The following is a 23223-nucleotide window of genomic DNA, read 5'->3' as shown; positions in this document are numbered from 1 at the left end:
AAATAAATGTGGACATACTCAATATTCAGTATTCACTGGATTGCCCTCCCAGTTCTAGGTTCTAGCCTACATCTTTGTTTTTCCTTATCTCTGTTCCTCCTATCTGTTTTTTCTAATCCACATGCCCCCTACCCTGGAATGTGCGAACCCCACTGAGGTTGGACCCCCTACAAGGTCTCACCTTGTATCCCTGACAGGCAAGTAATCACTACATGACTTGAGCTCATGTAGTGAAGAAGAGGTCGGTGCCTCAGCCTTCTGAGTGCTTCCAGAATTACAGCCAGAGGCACGGTGCTATAACTGCTTCTCTCTCTCTCTCTCTCTCTCTCTCTCTCATCTATAGATAGATAGATATAGATATAGATATAGATATAGATATAGATATATAAATGTGTTTTGTTTTCTGAGACAGGGTTTTTCCTCTGTAACAGTCCTGCTTCCCTGGAACTCACTCTGCACTCCGTAGGCTGGCCTCAAACTCACAGAAATCCGCCTGCCTCCGCCTCCTGAGTGCTAGGATTAAAGGCGTGGGCCACAACGCCCAGCTGTGGCTGCTTCTCCTTAGCATATTAAATATCAAATTCCGGCAGCAGGTCTAACGTTCAGCACAGTCTGGGAGGAGCAACAAGCATGGCCAGTATTTAGGGGACACATCACAGTTCTAAGGAGATGCTGCTCTGTAGGTATTTTTAAGTCTCAGTCACTTGTTCGTTCGCCTCTACTTGTAATAGGTGATTCCTAATCTCAGTTTGGCAAGCTGAGCGAGATGCTGCACAGCTCTGACCCCCACACTCTGGAGGGAGAGGAAGGCAGATCTCTGTGAGCTGGAGGCCAGCCTGGCCATCATATCATCTTCCAGGACAGCAAGGAAGAGCTACAGTGAGGCCTGTTTGGGTGAAGGCTTCACTCCAGCCCCTGGCATCCATATAGCCAAAGGTTTGGATAGAAGCTCCACCCAAACCGCTCCCCTGGAGACGCCTCAGTCCAGACTCCACCCCTGAGAAAGCCACCAAAAGATGATCCCTCCTCAAAGATGCTAAAGACCAGTCCCACGGGGTATTTAAACTGCCTTCCAGAGAACAAACATGTGGTTTTCCAGTCTTCCTTACCCATCTCCTCTCTCTGTGGGGCTGGAAAACTATCCATTAAACCTGGGCTTTTTCTAATTTGGTTTGATTTGGTCTGATTTGCGTCGTCACATTGGCAGAGAGCCTTATCGGGGTGCAGAAACTTTTCAAGGCCCCCTTCCAAAACTATAAAACGTAAAATAAATTTCAATTTTGGGTTACATGTCCCACTTTTACAAATAAGGAAAGTGTGACTCAGAGAATCCAGACTGCTAGCTTGCCCATACTACAAAGTAAGGAGTTCACATCCACTGAGCTCTGGCTCAGGACAGAATAACAGCAAACTTGGCTGTACGGCACTCTACAAACCCAAATGGCCAAGAAAGTACTCCAAGATGCAAGGGACCTGCCTGACTCCGTTTTTAAAAGTAAGTTTCTATTTACCGTGATTTGAATAGCTCTGTTTCCTGGAACCTGACCTTCCCTACCCCATGACCCTCCTTGACTCTGCATGACCCTTCCTAATCACGTGGTGCATGATCACCTGATGGTTTTTCAAGATTTTTATTTTGTATTTCCTTATTGGCCCATTGTCTCCCTGCTGTAAATCTACTTGTAAAATCAGCTTGTTTCAGTTGCAGTTCAGATTGTGGTAGTGACCTTATTCTTACCGCTGGGGTTAACAATGTCCTGGGTTCAGCCCTAGACTGTGTTCACAGGTTAAAGGTCTGGGCACAGCCTGGAAACAGAACACAGCCTGTGGTCCTGGTCCTGACTGGATTAACACGTCAATGATTGCTGAGACTGTGGCCAAGTTCCTGGAACCATCACTAGAATTTAGAGTCCAGGACCCTGGGGGTTGTGGGAGAAGATTAACTCACTCAAGGAGGAACTTCCTGGCTGTCCACACAGAGAAACCTGCAGGGGCCTCACCAAGACTGCCATCACCCCCATTACCTGCAGGGGCACCCACCTCACCCACTTCCCATCCCCCAACAGCCTCACACACACTAATTTGTTAGTCTTCCTACGTTCCTTGTAACCTTTGGGCATGAAGAGTCTTTATCTGCAGGGCTGTGGCTGCTGAGAATCCGAGTCCTGGAAGTCAGGTGCATTTCTCGTGATTGCTGGAACAATTCACCTCAGACTCATGTTGATTTTCTCGAAACTGGGTGTCAGAAGCCTCAAATGGGTGAGCAGCATTCTGATTCTTCTGAAAGCTGAGGGGAGCAGACCCTTCCTCACCCCTTAGCTTCTGAAGTTTCACAGAAGCTTCTGGAAGGCTCCTGTGCACATTCTCTTTCTTCAAAACTAATGTCAGCTGACCTCCTCCCTCGCTGGTTCCTGTCCCTCCTCACGCCTTCTGCTTACAGCTCCTGACTCACCTGAACAATACAGATTGACTTCTTTGTTGTGTCAGGATCTCAGGCTTGTAACTGCATCTGCCAAGCCCCTTTCCTGGCTAACAGAGGCCACAGGTCCAGGGATTAGCATGAAGCCTATTAAACCTCTCTATCTATGCAACAATACAAATCAGACCAAATCAAACCAAATCAGAAAAAGTCCAGGTTTAATGGATCAAGGCTCCTGGATGGCTTTCCAGCCCCCAGAGAGGAGACAGGGAAGGAAGTCTGGAAAACCACGTGCCTGTTTTCTGGGGCACAGCTTAAATACCCTGTGTGAGTGGCCTTGAGCATCTCTAGGGGTTGGGTCATCATTTGGCTGGCTTCCTGAGATGCATCAGGGTTTGGAGAGAGATGGGGGGTGGGGGATTGGGGTGAAGCTTCCACCCGAACATCCCAGACTCCTTGGATGTATGGACACCACGGGCTGGGGTGTGGCTTCCGCCCAAACACAAGCAGTAAGCTTATTTTCACTAGAGCTTCCTCTCCTCAGAAGACAGAATTCTTGGGGAATTTAGGAGCGGAGGGCTGATTTTGGCTTACAGATGGAGGTTACAGTCATTGCAGGGACCATATGGGGTGGTGGTTGCCTATGCAGTCAGGAAGTGGGAGGGGATGTAGTGTTCAGGTCACTTTCCCTTTCTCTGCAGGCTGCGACCAGCCCGTGGAGTGGCACCACCCACACTTAGAGTGGGCTTTACCCAGCCTAGAAAACCCCCTCACAGACGTGTCTAGAGACTTGTCTCCTGGTTCGCTCCAGATGCGGCCAGGTTGACAACCCACCACAGGTGGTTAAGACCCTTGAGCCTGGCCTGAGCCCAAGGCGTTATAGTATCCCCCCTTTGACGCCAAGGAAATATTTCAGCTCTGGTCCCAAAAAATTGGGAACAGGAATGTTTTCCCAAGAAATAGTGAAGTTCTCAGATCCTGGGATTGGCCTGCATTGTTTTCATTAAAGAAATCCTCCACTCTGAACAATCTTTATTTAAGCCTTTCTTTGGCTGGAGGTGATATGCCAAGACCAGGAGTTGTAAGACCAGTTTGAATACTTCTTAAGTTTCGCATGAATGGTCTTGCATCTTTCTAAAGAGTGTGTGTATGTGTGTGTCTGTCTGTGTGCACGTGCGTGTGTGAATATGTGTGTGTCTATGTGTGTGTCTGTATGTATGTCTGTGTGTTGTGTGTACATGCATGCGTGTGTGTATGTGTGTGTTTGTGAGTGTCTATCTGTGTGTGTCTGTATGTGCATGAGCACGTGTTATATGTGTGTGTGCACATGCGTGTGTGTGTGCACATGCGTGTGTGTGTATGTGTGTGTGTGTGTGTACTGTGAGAGTGTGACAAAGGTGATCACCTATTATACTAAGTTTGAGTGTTTGGGTCAGTAGCTCCAGGCAACCAGAAAGTCAGTCTGTCCTTCCAGACCAGTGGCTCTCAATCTGTGGGTCATAACCCCTTTGGGGGTTGCCGAAGACCATTGGAAAACACAGATATTTACATTATGATGTATAACAGTAGCAAAATCACAGTTATAAAGTAGCAATAAAATTAATTTTACGGTTGGAGGCCACCACCACAGGAGGAACTGTGTTAAAGGGCGGCAGCATTAGAAGGCTGAGAACCACTGCTCTGGACCAAGATAACTGTGACCAGGAAAATACAGTGCAGATTGCCAACAAAAATATCTTCCCTAGGCTATGAAGCTGGTCTAGTCAGTAGAGTGCCTACCACATAGCACGAGGACTTGCATTTGATCCCTGGAACCCATGTGGGGCACAGGTGTGCGAGGCACAGGTGTAATACAGTGTTGGGCAGTCTCCCACAGCTGGCCAGCCAGCCAGCCAAGCCTTGGCAACTGTCAACCCCAGGTTCCGGTGGTGGGAGACACTTTCTGAAAACACAAAGTAAGCGCTGGGGAGATGGCACAGTGCAGTAAAGGGCTCGCTGTGGAAGCATGAGGATTTGATTTGGGTCCCGGCACCCATGTAAACAGCCTGCATGGTAGCACTCACCAGCGACCCCGGTACAAAGGGCATGGAGCTCGGCGGATGCCGGGAACTTGCTGGCCAGTGGTCTGAGTCGGGGAGCTTCACATTCAGTGAGAGCCCCAATCTCAAAAACACTAAGGTGGGAACTGTTGAAGAGGAACCTGGTATTGACCTCGGGCCTGTACATACATGTACACACATTTGCACATGCACCCTCACACACAAGAGCATATAAACAGCACACACAAGTGCAAGGACAGAAAGACCATGAGAAATAACACCTGAGGTTGACCTCTGGCCTCCTCATGCTCACTCATATGCATGCCCACCTACACACCTACACACACACACACACACACACACACACACGCTTCTCCTCATCAATTACAAATGCTCTAGCCCATCATGACAATCTGGCCACCTGAGCTGGAATCAGCATTTTGCAGGGGAAGCCTCACCCAGAGACATGCCTGAGCTGACGCAAGGAGCCAACAACGCTGCCTGGCAGCCCATTGAACAGTGCCAGGAGGGTCGGGAATTTGGTCTGTATGCCCTCTCTGTGTTCCGGCTGCTGTAACAAAACACTGTGGGCTGAGCAACTTACAAATAGTAGAAATGTGTTGCTCACTGTTAGGGAGCCTGGAAACCCAAGAGTATGGCACCTCCAGATTTTAAGCCCATCAGGGGCTGCTTTCTGGCTCACTTCCTTCCTATCCCTGCACATGGTGGAGGGTTGACTTCCTAGGATCTTTCTATAAGAATCCAGTGCCATATGAGGCTTCGCTCCCACGAGATAATGACTTTCCAAAGGCCCATTCACTCCATCTTCACTGTGGAGGCTGAGACTCTCAACCTACGGTGGAGAGGAATCAAACACCCGGGGCTGGCACCTGCCACACAGGTAGGCCATGGCCAGCTGTGTGTGGAGGAGAGCAGAGGCTGCCTCCAAACTCAGTGACAGTCTCCATGAGCGTGGAGAGCCGGGCTGGTCTGAGGCATGTGCACAAATGTCCTGTCATGGAAAGCTTTTGTCTTACTTAGTAGGAACCATTTCTACCCTTCTTCTTGGTTCTAAGCTCTGGGCAATGTATTTCCAATGCTTTTATTTTTCCTTCTTTGTTTTTTTGGAGACAGGGTCTCAGGTAGTCCAGCCTGACTTCCAGCTCCCTGTGCGGCAAACGATGACCTTGAACTTCTAATTCCACTTCCAAGTGCTAGGATTACAGCTGAGCGCCACGCCTGGCCTTCCTCTGCATCTTTTCGACACACACGACAGCCTCGTCCAGCTGGTGGTTTTATACGAATTTTCAGAGAGGAAGCTGGAGAATAAAAGGGGTACCGATCCAGGGCTGCGCTAACCGTGCCAGCACCCCATCCAAGTCTGGGTCGTGGGGCCTCTGCTCCTCAAGAGTGCGGTTCATCCAGCCAGCGCAAGTCACATGACAGGAGAGCTTCAAGAATGGCAACTTCTCTGCCCCTGAAGGGGGCTTGCCAATCTGCTAGGTGCCTTGGTGTTCCCTGAGCCACCAAAGGGGTGTCTAGGGCCCCAGTCTGTTTATCAGCTACTGTCCCCAGCTCTGGTTGGGGGCTCATTCCTTCACCCTCTGAGATAGGGGTCACAGTCAGAGTGACACCTTTGGCTTCAGCAGTTGGCAAGACACAGAAGTTTTAGGTGACTCCCTTGAGTTGGGAGGTCTCTTTTCTTGCCTGGAGCAGATGCATTACCCTGGATCTATGAAAGAATAAACCAAAGCTGCACCCTGTCCTCTCCTTTTCCAGTGCTGAGAGCCCCAGGGACACTCTGGAGCTTTCCGCCTCAAGGAAACCAGAGTAAAGGGTTACGTTGTTTACAGGTGTGGGTTAAGAGGGATGATTCTGCCTTCTCTACCCTGGCTGTAACCCAGCTCCTTCTCCTGCATCACCTGGCCTGCCTGGAGACCCAGGGGAAGCTGACAGCTGCCACAGTGAACCTCTGAGAAAGCTCAAATGGGAATAAAAACCTAGAACTGCCTGTCTCCCAGGAGAGGACTGATTCTTTCCCCTCATTATTGGGGGTAACATGGAACCTAGCGTGTTGAGGAGAACTGTGGTCGTGCCTGCACTGTGGGGTGGGGGTTCCACCTAGTTAAGGTCAAGAAGGCTGATCCTATGAGGAAACCAAGCTCTTGTGGCAGAGCAAAAGTGCACGGGCCCAGGGAAGAGCGCAGGCAAGCAGGTGAGACGTGGCCCCAAACTCCTGAGCACAGCTCATGGCCGACGCCTTTGTAGCGAGTGCTTGAGGGGATCATGAGGAACGCCAGGATGCACCACCACTAGTAACCGCCTTGATGTAACCACAATAGGCTGGCACCAAGAACAGCAGGTCACGGTGCCCAGCATCACACCAATAACAGCAGCCTTGATAATAGCCACACCAACTGTGTTGGCTGGCACCAAGAACAGTAGGTCACAGGTGGCTGGCATTGTGACAGCTCTTTCTCACTTTATTAATCTCTACTACCAGAGCACAGTTTTACTGTTATGACCCGTGGTTGCCATTTGATAAGCTTTACTCGTAACAAGCCTCATTCGTCCTGACCTCATTTACCGCTGACAGCGCTCCTGTCAGGCTGAGTACCCTTCACCACCTTTCACATGAACATCATGCACATACAAAGTATGTCCGGGATACCCGGCTGTCAGAAATCAAAGTTACAAAGTATGTCCGTGATCGGCCGGGCTGTCATAAATCCAAGTCACTTTGCCTTGTTCTGAGGCTTCTGAGCTTCCTTCTGCTCCTCAGAGTTCTCTACTAACGTAGTTTCTTGCTGTTGAAAGGAGGCACCGGTCTGGACAGCAATCCCACATGTGCCCTTCCTCCAGTTCAAGGGATCTGTCTCGTAGCCCACACACCTTCTTTCACCGGGGCTAACCTAGCCAAGAACACAGATTCAAGATAAGGCTGTGCCCCACAATGTCCTAGTTTGTGAATTCCCACAGGCAGGGTCCCTGTCTTTCCCACAACTTGTGGCCACTTCCATCACTGAGCCAGGCTGACTGAGCGCCTGCCAGCAACCTAGTACCCATATTCCTTCTTACTGAGGACACTTTCCAGCCCAGCTGCTTCTACCTGGTTAGATTGATATGCAAAACGATGGAGCCAGGAGACTCACCAACTCCTGCAAGTGAGAAACCAAAGAATGGCTGCCCCCCCCACACACACACACTTAGTTAATGTCACTTAAAACTCTACCAGCAGGCTCACAGTGCAGCTCAGCCGGCAGGTGGCTTGTCTAGTATGCGAGAAGCTGTGGGTTCGGTGCCCAGAACTGCATAAACCCAGTGTGGTGGGCATCTGAAATCCCACTCGGGGAGTGGAGGCATGAAGATCTGAAGTTCAAGTCTCTCCTTGGCCTTATAGCCAGTAGAGTTCACGGAGGTTAGCCTGGGCTACGTGGACTCTCAAAAACTGAACAAAAGAAAGGAAAGAGGAAGGAGAGGAGGACGAGAGGGATGGAGGATCCACAGCTGTTTTGGTTTTGTCTAGGTTTTGGGTTTTTGAGACAGGATTTTCTGTGTAACAGCTCTGAGCAGTCTAGAACTCGCTTTGTAGACCAGGCTGGCCTCGAACTTACAGATCCTCCTGCCTCTGCCTCCCGAGTGCTGGGATTAAAGGCATGCACCGCCACCGCCCCGCTTATATCTTTTTAAAAGATGTATTTATTTTTTTTTAAAAAAAGATTTATTTATTTATTATGTATACAACACTCTGCCTCTACATATGCCCGCATGCCAAAAGAGGATGCCAGATCTCTTTATATAAATGGTTGTGAGCTACCATGTGGTTGCTGGGAATTGAACTCAGGACCTCTGGAAGAGCAGCCAGTGCTCTTAACCTCTGAGCCATCTCTCCAGCCCTCCATCACTATATCTTTAAAAATTATTTTTTTTTCTTTTCTTTCTTTTTTTTTTTTTTTTTTTTTGGTTTTTTGAGACAGGGTTTCTCTGTAGCTTTGAAACCTGTCCTGGAACTCATTCTGTAGACCAGGCTGGCCTCAAACTCATGAAAATCCACCTGCCTCTGCCTCCTAATTGCTGGGATTAAAGGTGTGTACCACCACCGCCTGGCTTAAAAAAAATTTTTTTTTAAAGACATGAACTTTCTCTGAAGACCAAGCTGGACTGGAACTCGTAGCCCTCAGAGTACTGGGATCAAAGGCATGTGCTCCACATCCAGCTACAAATGTGTCATCAAAGTGATGCGGAACTAAACTGAAGTGAGAGAGAGAGTGTGTGTTGTGCATGAACACAGAGACCAGAGGATAACACTGCTCTGTTCCTCTCGCCATATTCTGTGGAGACAGGATCTGTTGTGAGCTAGGCTGGCAGCCAGCAAGCCCCAGCAGTCCTCCCGTTTCTGCCCCACACCGTGCTGGGGTTATAGGCACACTTAGGGCCGTGCCTACTTCTTCCATGTGGGTACTAGGGATTTGAACTCTGATCCTTGTGCTTGTAGAGCAAGTGCTCTTTGAACTGAGCCACCTTCCCAGCAGTAATAATCTCGTTCACTGTATCCACTAGCATGTTTGGAACAGGGAAACATCGGGCTGGAGAGATGATTCAGTGGTTAAGAGCACTGACTGCTCTTCCAGACGACCCTGGTTCAATTCCCAGCACCTACATGGCAGCTCACAACTGTCTGTAATTCCAGTTCCAGGGGTCCCGACACCCATGGCAAAACACCTATGCATATAAACTAAAAAAACAAAAGGAAACATCACAGATGTTTCAATGTGACTACTATACAGTATTAACCGAGATATTCAGCTCATGCAGGGTTCCGGAAATACAGCTTCTCAGTATCAACATAACCAGTGGATTTTTAGATAAGGTTAAGTAATGGACAGACTTTTCTGCGTGCCTACAAGGAATTCCACCTGATAATGGTACATTCTCTAAAGTGTGTGGCTAGGTTGTCAATACATTGCCTTATAGTCTCCATTGTGCCTCTAAGTAAGATTGCGACTCAGGGCTCGTGCGCTGTTTGGCTGTCTCCTCTCCTGCGGGAGCTTGTGCTGTGTGACTTGGTCTAGGAAATGCGTGTTGTAATGATCTGCCCCCCCTTTATCTCTAGCCTCATTTCTCGGGGTTTCAGTTGCTCGCGGTCAACAAAAGAGCGAGTTTAATACAGTAAGGTGTGTTGAGAAAGACCCTGGTCACACAACTTTGGTTACGCTCAGTAGACGATCGTAACTGTTCGATTCTACTGTCTCACTGCTGTCAATCTCCTAAGTCTAAATTATCACCTCTGTCACGGATGCTTCTGCAGGAAGCCCCCTCCACACACGTCAGCACTCTGCAGCTTCAGGTGTCCGTGGACTCAGTATGTGATATGCAGAGAGCGGGAAACACAAAACAAAGAACCCCCAAGTACTTTGTAGTTCCAGACTGAAACTAGTGAGGGAGACCCCGACAGTCTTTCTTTCTCTTTTTTTAATAATGGCATTTTTATAACAAAACGTTTCGAATACATGGCATTAAAAGAGAGTTCTGGAGGGCTGGAGAGACAGCTCAGCCATGAAAGGCTAGGCTCACCACCAAAGAGACTTCTGGAGGGCTAGAGAGACAGCTCAGCCATGAAAGGCTAGGCTCTCCACCAAAAGAGACCTCTGGAGAGATTAATAGTGACCGCAGAGAAGGGGAAGTGATATTCACTTCCTGTTCTTTGTCCTCGCGTCAATCTCTTCGGCCATCAGCACTACCCCTGTCTTCACTCCACCCGCACTGCCAAAAATAAAGATATGCTTGTTTACATAAAATGTAATTACCTCCTCCACCGCCTTAAACCCAGGACTTCTCAGACTACGGTAAGCCGCAGCAGTCTGGTCTAAACTGTTCTCAGGCTACAACAAATAAGAAATTCCTTGTGAGACGTGGAGGCAAGCTGAAGACTGCCGGTTCTGAGCCCCGGGGTTTAGAGACTCAAGTCAGATGTAGCCATGCAAGCCAGGCCTTTGCTGAGGCGAAAGCAGACAATGTGTCGAAATTTCTATAAAACCACAAGATCCTTTTTTTTTTTTTTTTTTTTTTTTTGAGACAGGGTCTTGTTATGAAACTCAAGCTGGGCTTGAACTCATGATCCTCAAACTCCTGGGTACTAGAATTACAGACATGTGCCACCATGAGGGACCAGAGGAAGTCTCACTTCTATGGAAAGATGACAGTGGAGATTGAGTGGGACCAGAGAGACTTTCAGGGATCTGTCGTGACATGTGAGGCACCTGTCTTCACACAGCGCACCAGGTGTGGATACCATCTCTCTATCGTCTCTCTTCCAAAGTCTCCTTGGCGCTGTGCCCAATGGGACTAACTTTCTTGAAATTGTTAGGAAAACACACTGAAAATGTGAATAAGAAAAGCCAATGTTTCTTTCATCTCAGAGATGAAAGGCAGGCTGGGAAGGCCCTCAGACTCCTGAAGATGCGCCATCTGCCCAGCTCAGACCCCTGAAGATGTTCCATCTGCCCGACACGGAGCTGCACTGATGTCTGAAAAGAGAACTTCATCAGTCGGCAGAGGAGTCTGTGTTTCTCTCTGGCCCCAAGGCCGTCGTCACAGCTTGTCAGCTCATTGCTGCTGGACCATCAACAACATTTACAGCACATTTTTTTTCTTACTAGGGAATTCACACTGTAAAGGAGAGAGCAACTTTCCCCATTTTTCCTGTGGATATATGATGTAATGTGTGTATGCACATTTACATGTGGGTGGGTGATGTGGGATTCCCCTCTGTATGCTGTGAATACCATTGGTTAATAAAGAAGCTGCTTTGGGCCTATTGTAAAGTAGAATAGAACAAGGCAGGAATTCCAAGCAGATGAGGAGGAGAGAGTAGGCGGAGTCAAAGAGAAGTCATGTGGCCGCCTCAGGAGACAGAGGCCAGATGCAGTACAGAAATTTACCGGTTAGGCCACAACCATGTGGCGATACACAGATTAGTAGAAATGCGTTAATTTTAAGATATAAGAGCTAGCCAATAAGAAGCATGAGCTAATGGGCCAAGCAGTGTTGTAATAATATAGTTGTAATAATATAGTTTCTGGGCGGCTGGGAAACAAATGATCAGCCTTCTGTCAACAGGTGGTTGGGTGAATGTGCACATGTGTGCACATACATGTGGAAGCCCTTTCATCCTTATCATTGAGACAGGGTCTTCCAGGCAAACCCGAGCTCACTCACAGGGCTAGTCTTGCTAACCAGCTTGCTCTCTGCCTTAAAGGTCCCAAGAGTCACCTGGCATTTGTGTGGGTTCTGGGAATCAAACCTCCAGTCCTCGGCTGTGTGCCATGTTTTTATCCCTGAGCCATCTCTCCAGGCTAAGAAAAACAAAACTTAAAAACAGTGTACCGATGGGGCTGGAGAGACGGCTCAGCAGTTAGGAGCATTGCTCTTCAGAGGTCCTGAGTTCAATTCCCAGCACCCACATATCAGCTTACAACCATCTGTAACTGTATTTCCCACGGGATCTGATGCTTCTTGTAGTGCAAAACACCCATGAACTTACAATAAAGAACTTTTAAAAATATTGCACCGATGCTGTGATTAGAAGCCACAGCACAGCTTTCAAAGAGTATGGTGAGGGCTGGGAGGACGGCAGAGCCCATCCGCTTCCCAGAGCTGCTGAGGTTCAGGCTTGAGAGACTACCAAGGCCACCAGGGCAGGAAGACACAGCGAGGAGACCACAATGGCCTTGTCGGCTGCGTATCCTTGACTCCACAAGGCTGAGGCCTGTAAGACAACCACATTCCCCCAGGTCCCAGCCTGGTCTTGTTTAAATTATGTATGTTGTGGGGGTTTCTGTGACCACCACTGCCAGCAGAACAATAATTGATCTGCCAGTAGCAAGAAAGAAGTTTGGTGTGTGTGTGTGTGTGTGTATATATATATATATATATATATATATATATAGAGAGAGAGAGAGAGAGAGAGAGAGAGAGAGAGAAAGAATTAACTCAATACTGTGTGCCAAATAAAGTTTAAGATATGACTATACCGAAACTCTTTGTAAAGCACATGTGACATCTCCCATAAAGATGGGTTCTATAGCGTGACTACATGTGACACCTTCCCTAAAGATAATGTCTATTGATGGACAAGTTCACAATAAGGGCCCAGGGAAGGATCCAGTGTGGTCTTAGCCATACCACACAGCACAGAAAGTCACTGAGCTATTAAAGGTCACATCTGCACCCAGCCTTATGGGCAGTTGACTGGCCATGCATCCCTTCCTTTGAAGGACATTCCTGGTTTCCCTATTCTTATCTCTGAGCACAGGACCCTCAATGCCTCCTGCAATATCCTGCCAGGAATGGGGGCTCATGCTTGCAATCCCAGCACTTGGGAGACTGAGGCAGGAGAACTACTGTGACTTCAAGGCCAGCCTGGGCTACATAACGAGTTCCAAACCAATCTCAGCTACAGAGAACAACCCTGTTCCCCCCAAACAGAAACTTTAAATTATATGCACCTTTTTAAAGATTACAAACAATAAGAATCAAGATTAGTTACTTTTGTTTAGTTAGTTCTTAATTATTTATTTTACTATTTTACATGTATAGGTATTTTACATTCATGCAAATCTGGACACCATAAGCATGCCTGGTGCTCACTGAGAAGAGGGTGTCAGTTCCTCTGGAACTGGAGTTACAGACAGTTCTGACCCACCATATGGGTGCTGGTAATCAAACCAAGTCTTCTAGAAGAGCAGCCAGTGCTCTTAACCACTGAGCCACTCCCCAGCCCAAGACTACAATTTTAAAGCAAGCTTACATTGATACTGAGGTACTAAGATTTCTCATATGTCCCTTGCCTCCCCGACATCAGCATCCCCCACACCAGCCTCCCCAATACCAGCATCCCCCGCACCAGCATCCCCCGTACCAGCATCCCTCACATATATCATCAGCATCCCCCGCACCAGCATCCCCCACATCAGCATCCCTCACATCATCAGCATCCCCCGCATCAGCATCCCCCACATCAGCATCCCCCACACCAGCATCCCCCACACCAGCATCCCCTACACCAGCATCCCCCCCTGCATCAGGATCCCCACACCAGCATCCCCCCCGCATTTCATACTGTACACATCTAGACAAATGTGTAAGGGCATACGGTGTGCTGCAATCTCACGTGGAGTCCTCCACCCTCTCAGTTTGGTCGGCCACGTGTCAATTGTTACCTGGAAACACCCTCCCAGTCACACCCAGAATAATGCTGTGTCATCTTTCTATGGTCTTTTAATCCATCCCCACCCAACCTGAAATGGCTTGGGTCCCTTCACCCTGGCTAGGAGTGGCAAGGTAACAAGGAAAGGCCAGACGTGCAGCAAACACAAGCACAGTAAAGCTGGGGTCAGGTGGTTCTGAAAGGACAGACAACACACACACAGTAAAGCTGGGGTCTGGTGGGGTTCAGAAAGGACAGATAGACACACATACACACACACACACACACACACACACACATACACACAGAGGAAAGCTGAGGTCAGGTAGGGTACAGAAAGGACAGACAGACAGATACATACACAGTAAAGCTGGGGTCAGGTGGGTTCTGAAAGGACAGACAGACACACACACACACAGTAAAGCTGGGGTCTGGTGGGTTCTGAAAGGACAGACAGACAGACACACACACACACACAATAAAGCTGGGGTCAGGTGGGTTCTGAGAAGACAGACAGACACACAGACACACACACACACACAATAAAGCTGGAGTCAGGTGGGGTTCCTGAGAGGACAGACGCACAAACACACACACAGTAAAGCTGGGGTTCTGCTACCACTGCAGCCTGGAACCTCCATGAGTTTATTGGGTACAGCCCAGGGGCAGGGGTTAAGTAGTCTCCTCAGGAGGTCTCTACAGACTGCAGACTCAGACTGCAGCATCCAGGAGAAGGAAGCCACAGTTCCTCATTTCTGCATCCCTTTTCAGTCACTCGGATTCCCAAGGAAAGCTTTCCACTTCTCTTGAGCCTGGGCCATGCAAGTAATGGCTTTGCCAATTAATTGCCCAAGGGCCTTGGGTTTCTTTGACACGGCCGTGCCCATGTCAAAATACACATTCATTCATTCAGGGCTTCCTCTGCCCCCTACATCAGTCAAGGTGACAAGAAGATGCCCAGACGAAGGCTGAGGTCCTACAGGGTGCTGGAGTCAGGAACTTCGCTGGTCCCGGCTGGAACTCTGTTCTCACACAATACCACTTGTCCATTAGTGCCTACACTCCCAGCAGTTAGAGACAACTTTCATGGAGACTTCAAACTGTCCCCTAGGGAACTTTCCTGTCAGTGGTACTGAGCACCCTTCCACACTTGAACTGAGTGATTCTAAGGAAATGTACTGAAATGGGCTTTTTGTTTTCAGCTTGACAGTGCTAGGGATAGGATCCTGGGCTTTGAACATGCCAGGCAAGTATTCTTCTGCTGAGCTTTGTCCCTGTGCCAAACAGGGGCACAGCAAGGTAGTTCACCCTTCCTTTTCCCCAGCGGGTTATGGTTTGCTTCCTGTACCCAACAACAGTCTGGTGGCAGATGGCAGCCTGTCACAAGGAGAGGGCTGAGATGTCTCGGGTTACCACTTCCTCCTCCCACAGCAGAGGCCCCCTGCCAAGTGGATGTGTCTGCAAAAGTCTCCACCCACAATTTTCAAAAAAGTCGGAGTCCCGCATCTGGACCGGCTGGCAGATGCTGGAGGTGGTACAGTTGCACTGACAGGGAGCATGGCTAGTCAGGGTGAACAAAGGATGCTGCAGCCGCAGATCTGGAGAGAACCGCCACTCCACAGCAAAACCAGCCCCGCCCACCTCCCTGGTGTCTCACACTTCCAACTAAAGCCCTGACTGAGCTTCTGAGGGAAGTTGGCTCAAGCCACCAAGGAGCACATCACACCCACCCCCGCCCCCGCAAGGCTCAGCAAGTGAGAGACAGGGATGTGACTGAACCACGCGGCGGTTTTGGGGACCTCTTCCTCCAGTGATTCAGCTGTCCCTTTGTCCCTAAGCAGGGACTGAAGATTAAGCAGGTTTTAAAGAGGATCACCAGGGTGGCATAGTAGGAATTAAAAACCAGGGAAATGCAGCTCTTCCCAACTTTCTATTGTCGTTGTTGTTTTTGGCGGGCTAGTAGTTGTTGGGGGTGGGGGAGGACTCAAGTAGCCTCAGCTAGCCCCAGGCTTAGTGTGTAGCCGAGTGTAACCTTGTAACTCTATCTCTACCTCCAAAGCACTAGGGTCACAGGCAGGCACCACCATGCCCAGCTGACAATAGACATTGTAACACTGAATCTTTCTTTTCATATGCCTGTGGCCACTTTATGTTTTCTTCTGAGAAAGGTCGACAATTCAAGTCTTTCTTCAAGTAACAACCGGACAGAAACACCCAGGTGGCACTAGGGCAGTTCTCAGTGACCTCTGTACATTTTTTAAAAAGATAAAAGTTTCTAGGACTGAGAATGTAACCCCGGGTGCTGTGCATGGTGTCCTGGGTTCAGTCTGCAGCACAAGCCAAGGCCAGTGGTACACCCCTCCACCCCAGCACTCAGGGCAAGGGGAGGCAGGGTCATGGAGGAGGAAGGCCAAGGCTTTTCAGTGAATTCGAGGCTAGCCTGGGCTCCTTGAGAGTCTGTCTTTAACAGAAAAGTCTCTGCTCCTGATCCTCCCTGCAGACCCGCAGCACATTCAAACACTTAAGTGACCCCAAACACTTAGTGACTCCTCTAAAAGGCAGAGGCTTCAACCTCTGGGCTTTTCACTTGCTCATCACCCCGAGGAAGGCTAATGAATTAACTATTCCACTAGAGAGATGTTCCCAACTCTACAACAGGAGGAGATACAGAGGGTGTAGCGATATTGTGTTTTATGTTTGTCTGAAGATCAGAGTGCAGAGCTAAACCATTAAAACCCAGGCAGTGGTGGCACACACCTTTAATCCCAGCATTAGGGGGGTAAAGACCAGAAGAGATATAACTGGGTGGAGAGAGGAATATAAGGCAGGAGGAGACAGGAGCTCAGATGCAGTCTGAGGTTTGGTAGAGACGGATGCAGTCTGGAGATGCAGTCTGAAGCCGTCAGTCAGAGAACGCAGTCTGAGGACAGGACTGCCCTTTTGGTCTGAGAACTCATTAAAGGTAAAAGGTCTCTCTAGTGGCTGGCTGCACTGCTTCTCTGGTCTCTCAGCTTTCACCCCCTAATATCTGACTCCGGGTTTTTATTAAGAACAATTAGAATTCATGCTACAAGAGTATGGTTTTTAAAATCTTTTTGTGAGGGCCAGGGCATAGGGTTTAAGATGGAGTCTCACTGTGTCACCCTATCTAGTCTAGAACATTCTAAGTAGACCAAGCTGTCCTTGAACTCCCAGAGACCCAAATGCTGGGATTACAAGTGTGTGTTAGCACACCTAGCTTCGGGGGTGATTTCTGTGCATCAACAATCAAGAATTCTTATCAGATTCTCCCTTAGTGCTGAGTCGGCCAAGCAGCAAGAACCAGCCTGAAACTATATGGTGCTGTGGGACAACAGTCTTGTATTGGTCTAATAAAATGCTGATTGGCCAGTGGCCAGGCAGGAAGTATAGGCGGGGCAACAAGAGCAGGAGGATTCTGGGAAGAGGAAAGGCTGAGTCAGCAGGTGTCATCCAGATGCAGAGGAAGCAAGATGAGGATGCCTCACTGATAAAAGTTACTAAGCCATGTGGCTAACCACAGACAAGAATTATGGGCTAATATAAGTAATAAGAGTTAATAAGAAGCCTGAACTAATGGGCCAATCAGTTTGTGATTAATGTAGACCTCTGTGTGTTTCTTTGGGACTGAACAGCTGAGGGACCGGGAGGGATAGAAAACTCTCTTAGCATCATGGGGCTAAAGAGAAGGGCACCAAGGCGTTGTTGAAGATATAACCTAAGCAGAATCAAGTGTGGTGGCTCTTATCTGTAATTCCAATACTCAGGAGGCTGAGACAAGGGGATCTACTAGAATTGGAGGCCAATCTGGGCTGTATATTAGGATTTATAGGCCAGGACTACACAGCAAGACTGTCTCTGAAAGCAACTTTTGTTTTTCAAGTAAGAAAAGCTCCTGACCAGGGTCCCCTCTGGCTCTACAATGAGCAGACTAAGAACTAAAGAAAGCACATTCGGCCCTAGCTGCATATTGACACAACTGGGGTAGCTGCTCATCAACAGCTTCATTCTCAATGCAAATGCTTGCACGATAGAGGGAAAACAGCAACAAGAAAGAACAGGCAGGTTTTTTTTTTTAATTTTTAAGGGGCTGGAGAGATGGGTCAGTGGTTAAGAGCACTGGTTGCTCTTACAGAGGGCTCCGTTTTGATTCCCAGCATCCACACAGTGACTCACAATCATCTGTAACTCCAGTCCAGGGGATCTCATGCCTCTTCTGGCCTCTGAGGGACCAGGTATGCATCCACTACAGACATACATGTAAGCAGAACAACATCCATACACATAAAATCCTAAAATAAAATTAAAAAATTGTTTCTTAATTTTTCAAGGTCCCCTTTCTATTATTTTTTATGTGCATTGATGTTTTGCCTGCATGTATGTCTGTGAGAGGGTGTTGGATCTCCTGGAACTGGAGTTACAAACAGTTATGAGCTGCCATGTGTGTGCTGGGAATTGAACCAGGGTCCTCCTCTAAAAGAGCAGCCACTGCTCTTAACCTCTGAGCCATCCCTCCAATCTTTAAACATCCTTTGAAAGGCCAGGACATGTTTCTTGGTCATTCCTCCCTCCAGCCTTCTTTCTAGAACAGTAATAAGTTCTGACGTGAACACAGAGCCCAGCTCTGGCTGTTAGAACCCTGTTTCTTTGGTAGACACAGCCCATGATGTAGGCTCACTGAACAGCCTGTTCCTGTGGTATCACATAAGTTCACTGGGTAGAAGATTTGCCAACATGCAAAAGGCCCTGAGTATGGTTTCCAGTCCCACATAGACTGGATGTGGTGGCTCGTGCCTGTAATCCCAGAACTCAGGCGGTAGAGGAGGGAGCACTGGAAGTTCAGATGAAGAAAAATGTATGAAGAATTCTGAAATGACAGCAGAACATTAAATCAGGCACCGGACCTTTCTTGGGCTCTCTGCAAGCACAGAGCATCCCTCAATGACGATGCCAGTTCTAGCCCCTCACCCTTTGCCCATCAGAAAGTCAATCATTCTATAGTCAGCAGCCTGGAATAATGCTGAAGGCACGAGTGGGCTTGAGTTACAGTGCCTGCCACTGTTCGTTCATTCAAGTGCTTATTAGGCACCTGCTGTATACCAGATAAGGTACTGTAGGAAAAGTCAAAGGCCCAGCTTCGTGATATTAACTGATGGGTTAGATTGTCAAGTGTCAAGGGATCAAAAATAAGCCAGGGAATGAACAAGGACTGGAGTGGCCCAGAAGGTACAGTTTTGAATGTTAGCATAGTAATCTTTTCATGGCCGAAAAAGTTACTGGAAATTTAATCAGTCATAAGAGAATGCTGAGAATGCTTTTCATTGATATTGAAAATATCAGCGGGAGAAACGGAAGGTGACTGTGGCTGGATGACAGGGATGCTGAGCCCCAGTGCCTTCCAGCCAAGCCGGTCCATTTGTGCAGTGTGACACAAGTCTCCTTAAAAAGCTGTTTCACAGGCAGGAGGGATGGTACGCGCTTTTAGTCCCAGCATCTGGGAAGCAGCGGTAGGTGGAGTTCTGTGAGTTCCAGGCCAGACTAGTCTAAGTAGGGAGTTCGAGGACAGCCAGAGCTGTACTTTCTTCTCCTTTGACAATCAGACATATTAAAAATTAACAAGTGGAATTTGAACTTGGAGGGGAAAAAATGACTCAGGAATAAGGTCCCAGAAGTCTCCTTGTGATCTTTGTCTACTGATTGACTTAGAAGGGGGAAGAAGCCAGAAAAGCCAGGGCTAAGCAGGGACTCTTCCTTTCTGCCAGGCATCTCCATCTTCATAGCTATTGTAAGCTCTTAGAGGTGTCAGGAAATGTATAAGAAGTTGGTGTGGTTGTGTACTGGGTCCTGTGAGCCCGGCACTCAGGAGGCTGAGGCTTCTGAACTCCTAGCAGGGAGTTCTAGGACAGCCAGAGCTACACAGTGAGACCCTATCTCAAAGCTAGCTAGCTAGATGATAGATAGATAGATAGATAGATAGACAGACAGACAGACAGACAGATGATAGATAGATAGATAGATAGATAGATAGATAGATAGATAGATAGATAGATAGAAAGATAGATAAGATTTATTTTATAAAAGGCTGTTTCGCTGCCTGTAAGGGCCTAACAAACTTAGTTCTAGCCCTTGAGAAAGTTCAGTAGCCTACAAATAAATCATCCTTTCAGGCAAACCTTTCACACAGTCACGTATAAACAAGCCAGTTGACCAGACACCTTAAACTAAGCCAAAAAGGGTGTAGCTTGGTTATCCCATCATCCTGTAAGATGCTTCCTTTTCCTAAGTGAAAGTGAAGGGGTGAAGGGTCTTCCCCAGAGCTGTTTTATGCTGTCAAGTTCAACCCAGACTAGCACCTGCTAGTAAGGCACTGTGATGGCTGGGTTTTTTTTTTAAGTCAATTTGAGAGTCATTATAGGAGAGGCAACTCCAGCTGAGAAAACCCTCTCGCTGGGTTGCTATGGGCAAGCTTGTGGTACATTTTCTTGGTTGATTATTGATGTGAGGGCCCAACCCTGTGTGTGGTGCCACTCCTAGGCTGCTGGTCCGGGTTTTATAAGAAAGCAGGCTGAGCAAGCCATGAGGAGGGAGCTAGTAAGCAGCTACCCTCCATGGCCTCTACATCAGCTCCGCCCGGAGTTCCTGCCCTGAATTCCCAGGAAGATGAACTATATGAGTTGTCCGATGAAATAAAAATAAACCCTTCCCTCCCAAGCTGGTTTGGTTATCCCAGCAATAGGAACTCTGAGACAGGCACGGTACAGGCACCTTCTTAATGGTTCCCTAGGTACCAAGTTTCTCCAAGAGAAGTGTCTAGTAATTTCCGTTCACTTCTCAAAAGTGTTCTTCTCTGTCCATCTCTGCCTGTCTCCCTTTCTTTCTACCCCTCTCTCCATGGTCTTGCTAAGCTCAGACTGACCTGCAAAACTCTGTATGCATTCCAGACTGCCTCTTGAACCCTCCATCCTCCTGCCTCAGCCTCCTGAGTGCCGGGCTCACAGGACCCAGTACACAACCACACCAACTTCTTATACATTTCCTGACACCTCTAAGAGCTTACAATAGCTATGAAGATGGAGATACCTAGCAGAAAGGAAGAGTCCCTGCTTAGCCCTGGCTTTTCTGGCTTCTTCCCCCTTCTAAGTCAATCAGTAGACAAAGATCACAAGGAGACTTCTGGGACCTTATTCTTGAGTCATTTTTTTCCCCTCCAAGTTCAAATTCCACTTGTTAATTTTTAACATGCCTAGTTGTCAAAGGAGAAGAAAATACATTATCCCCCTGGGAAACAAAAACTATGGTCACCTTGTGAAGAACTCAGACCACATAGGCCAAGCACCTAGCCCAGGCCTATTTAATTTCAGTGGGGCTAAATTGGAAAGTCTATGCCCCACCTACTTTTTCTTCCTGGCCCTCCGTGTGCCAGGAGGCAGAGACTGGGTACCGGTCTGGGCTGAGGTATGGGTTCACTGAACTGGAACAAAGAGAGCGACTGGGGTTGCTTGTTACTCACCCCCAACTTTGCTCCGACCTGGGGCAGAGTGGATGCTGGCCTGATTGATTGTTGGTGGATTCCGCCCACGTTCCTTCCTTGGTGAGGGCCAGCGGCACTGAAGCTGGCTTTGTCTTGAACCTCATTGTCTGGCTCCGGATGCCTTCCTGCATTTCAAGGCTCTTAAAGACTTCATGAAGTAAAAGAGACAAGAAAGGGGCAGTCAGACAGGACACACTGGCTGCACTATTCTTCCCAGTCCATCCGGTTCCAATGAGTTCCTGCATCTTGAATGAGAACTGAAGTTGGCGGCCTCCTTGTCACCGCCAGTCACATCCTCTCATGCGGGCTACGGATGCAAACGCAGGTTCATCAGCTTGTTCCAGTGTACCACACCGGCTGGAACAAGTATTTGGTGCACAAGGCTCTACCATTCATTCCATTTTCCTGGGGATATAAAAAAATTTTAAAAAAACAAAAAACAATAAATCAGACTTGGTGGCACTGGCCTAGAAGGCCAGAACTCAGGAGGTGGTGGCTGAGAGATTGAATGTCACAGTCATTCTCCTCCACAGCCTGGAAAAATGAAACCAATCTCAAAAATGAAAGAAAAGGGGCTGATGAGATGGTATAAAATTCCTCGACTGAGCCGAGCGGTGGTGGCACACACCTTTAATCCCAGCACTCGGGAGGAGAGGCAGGCGAATCTCTTGAGTTCGAGGTCAGCCTGGTCTACAAGAGCAAGTTCCAAGACAGGCTCCAAAGTTACAGAGCCTGTCTCGGAAAACAATTAAAAAAAAATAAAATAAATAAAAAACTCCAGGCTGAGTAAGCCACAAGGAGCAAGTCAATAGGCAGTAGTGATCTGGCTTCTGCTTTGGTTCCTGCCTGTAGCTTCCTGGTCCAACTTCCTCCTCCGAAGGCCAGTGATGTGGAAGTGAAATAAACCCACTCTCCCCCGAGCTGCTTTGGGCCACGTTTTACATGGCATCGAGAGAAACCCTGACAGAGACACTAACTGACACATCTCCTTGGCGCACTATCGCTCCCCAACATGGAAGTTCCTTACCGTTCTCGTTAGAGTCTGCACTTCTCTCACATTTCTCACATTTCAGGGTCTCTGGGACGGAAAGATGGCTCCGTGGGTGAGAACACTTGCCGCCAAGCTTGAGTCTAATCATTAAGAACCCACACAGAGAAAGAGAATGAACTCTGACAGGTTGTCACTGAGCGCCACACACGGGTCGTGCCAGGAGGCACCCCTGCCCTCCACAAACAAACAAACAAATAAGCAAAAACTTAATAATAATGTCAAAGTCTCTCACTCTGCCTTCTAACTCCTACCTCAAGTGGTCCCCCCACCTTAGTCCCTGAGTGGCCAGGACCACAGCCGGAGGCCTGCACTCACTGCCTTTTTCTTTATTTTTGTCTTTCTCCTGCTACGTATCTGGAGTTACCAATGATCAGCCTGGCCTTTGCGGCCCTAAACGTTCAGTGGAGGCTGCTTTCAGCTTCTCCTTCCACAGCCAACACAGAGTCGTCTAGATTTGGGATCATCCTTTAGCAAGGCAGAAGAAAAGCAGAAAGTTTCAGCTCCAAGAGGTGGCGCAAGTCCAGGGGCATCATTTCCTTCTCCTGGGAAAGAGGGACGGGGAGAAACCTTTACCTTCCTCATCCTGAACTCAAGGAGCGTTTTCAGGAGGGGGACTCTGTGCTGGTGTGAAAGTCAAGACAAAGGCCTTTGCAAATGAGAAGCCCCAGGCTCAGCCAAGGCACAGGCCAGCCCAGGGAAATGGCACAGATGTCTTTTCAAAGGGAAGCCCTGCACCCGCACCCGCTGGCACCTGGAACACAAGACTGAGCAAGTTACACTCCCCCCTCCCTCCCCCCGTCACCCCACAGAGCAGTCTGGGAAGCAGGAGCAGGCGCCTGGTTCCCTTGGCACTCTACTGCCTGGACTGAACTGTCGGTACAAAGCAGTGCCAGCTTTGGTTTGGTTTGGTTTGGTTTGGTTTGGTTTGGTTTGGTTTGGTTTGGTTTGGTTTTTGAG

General features: G+C 48.4%; 2 long non-coding RNA genes across 5 annotated transcripts in view; one reads left to right on the top strand and one right to left on the bottom strand.

The window, feature by feature from the left end:
* The window catches only part of LOC125391334 (uncharacterized), a 52891-nt gene extending 29868 nt beyond the window's left edge, over positions 1 to 23023 (bottom strand). The window contains exons 1-3 of one of the 4 annotated variants that reach the window (XR_014997242.2): positions 22243 to 23023; positions 21195 to 21620; positions 6916 to 7370 (exon numbers count right to left, since the gene is read on the bottom strand). This is a non-coding gene — a long non-coding RNA (uncharacterized LOC125391334). Of the gene's footprint in view, positions 1 to 6915; positions 7371 to 21194 lie in introns of those variants that run through there. The other 3 variants (XR_007229077.3, XR_014997241.2, XR_014997243.2) reach the window with 3 other exon arrangements.
* Positions 1774 to 6478, top strand: LOC125391382 (uncharacterized). Its single transcript, XR_007229102.3, has 2 exons — positions 1774 to 2259; positions 5593 to 6478. It is a non-coding gene; the product is annotated as an uncharacterized LOC125391382 (long non-coding RNA).
* Positions 23024 to 23223: the final 200 nt, after the last annotated feature.

Source organism: Myodes glareolus, chromosome 16 (assembly GCF_982192425.1).
Source record: "Myodes glareolus chromosome 16, mMyoGla1.1, whole genome shotgun sequence".
Taxonomy (NCBI): domain Eukaryota; kingdom Metazoa; phylum Chordata; class Mammalia; order Rodentia; family Cricetidae; genus Myodes; species Myodes glareolus.
This window is presented reverse-complemented; position numbering and strand designations above follow the sequence as displayed.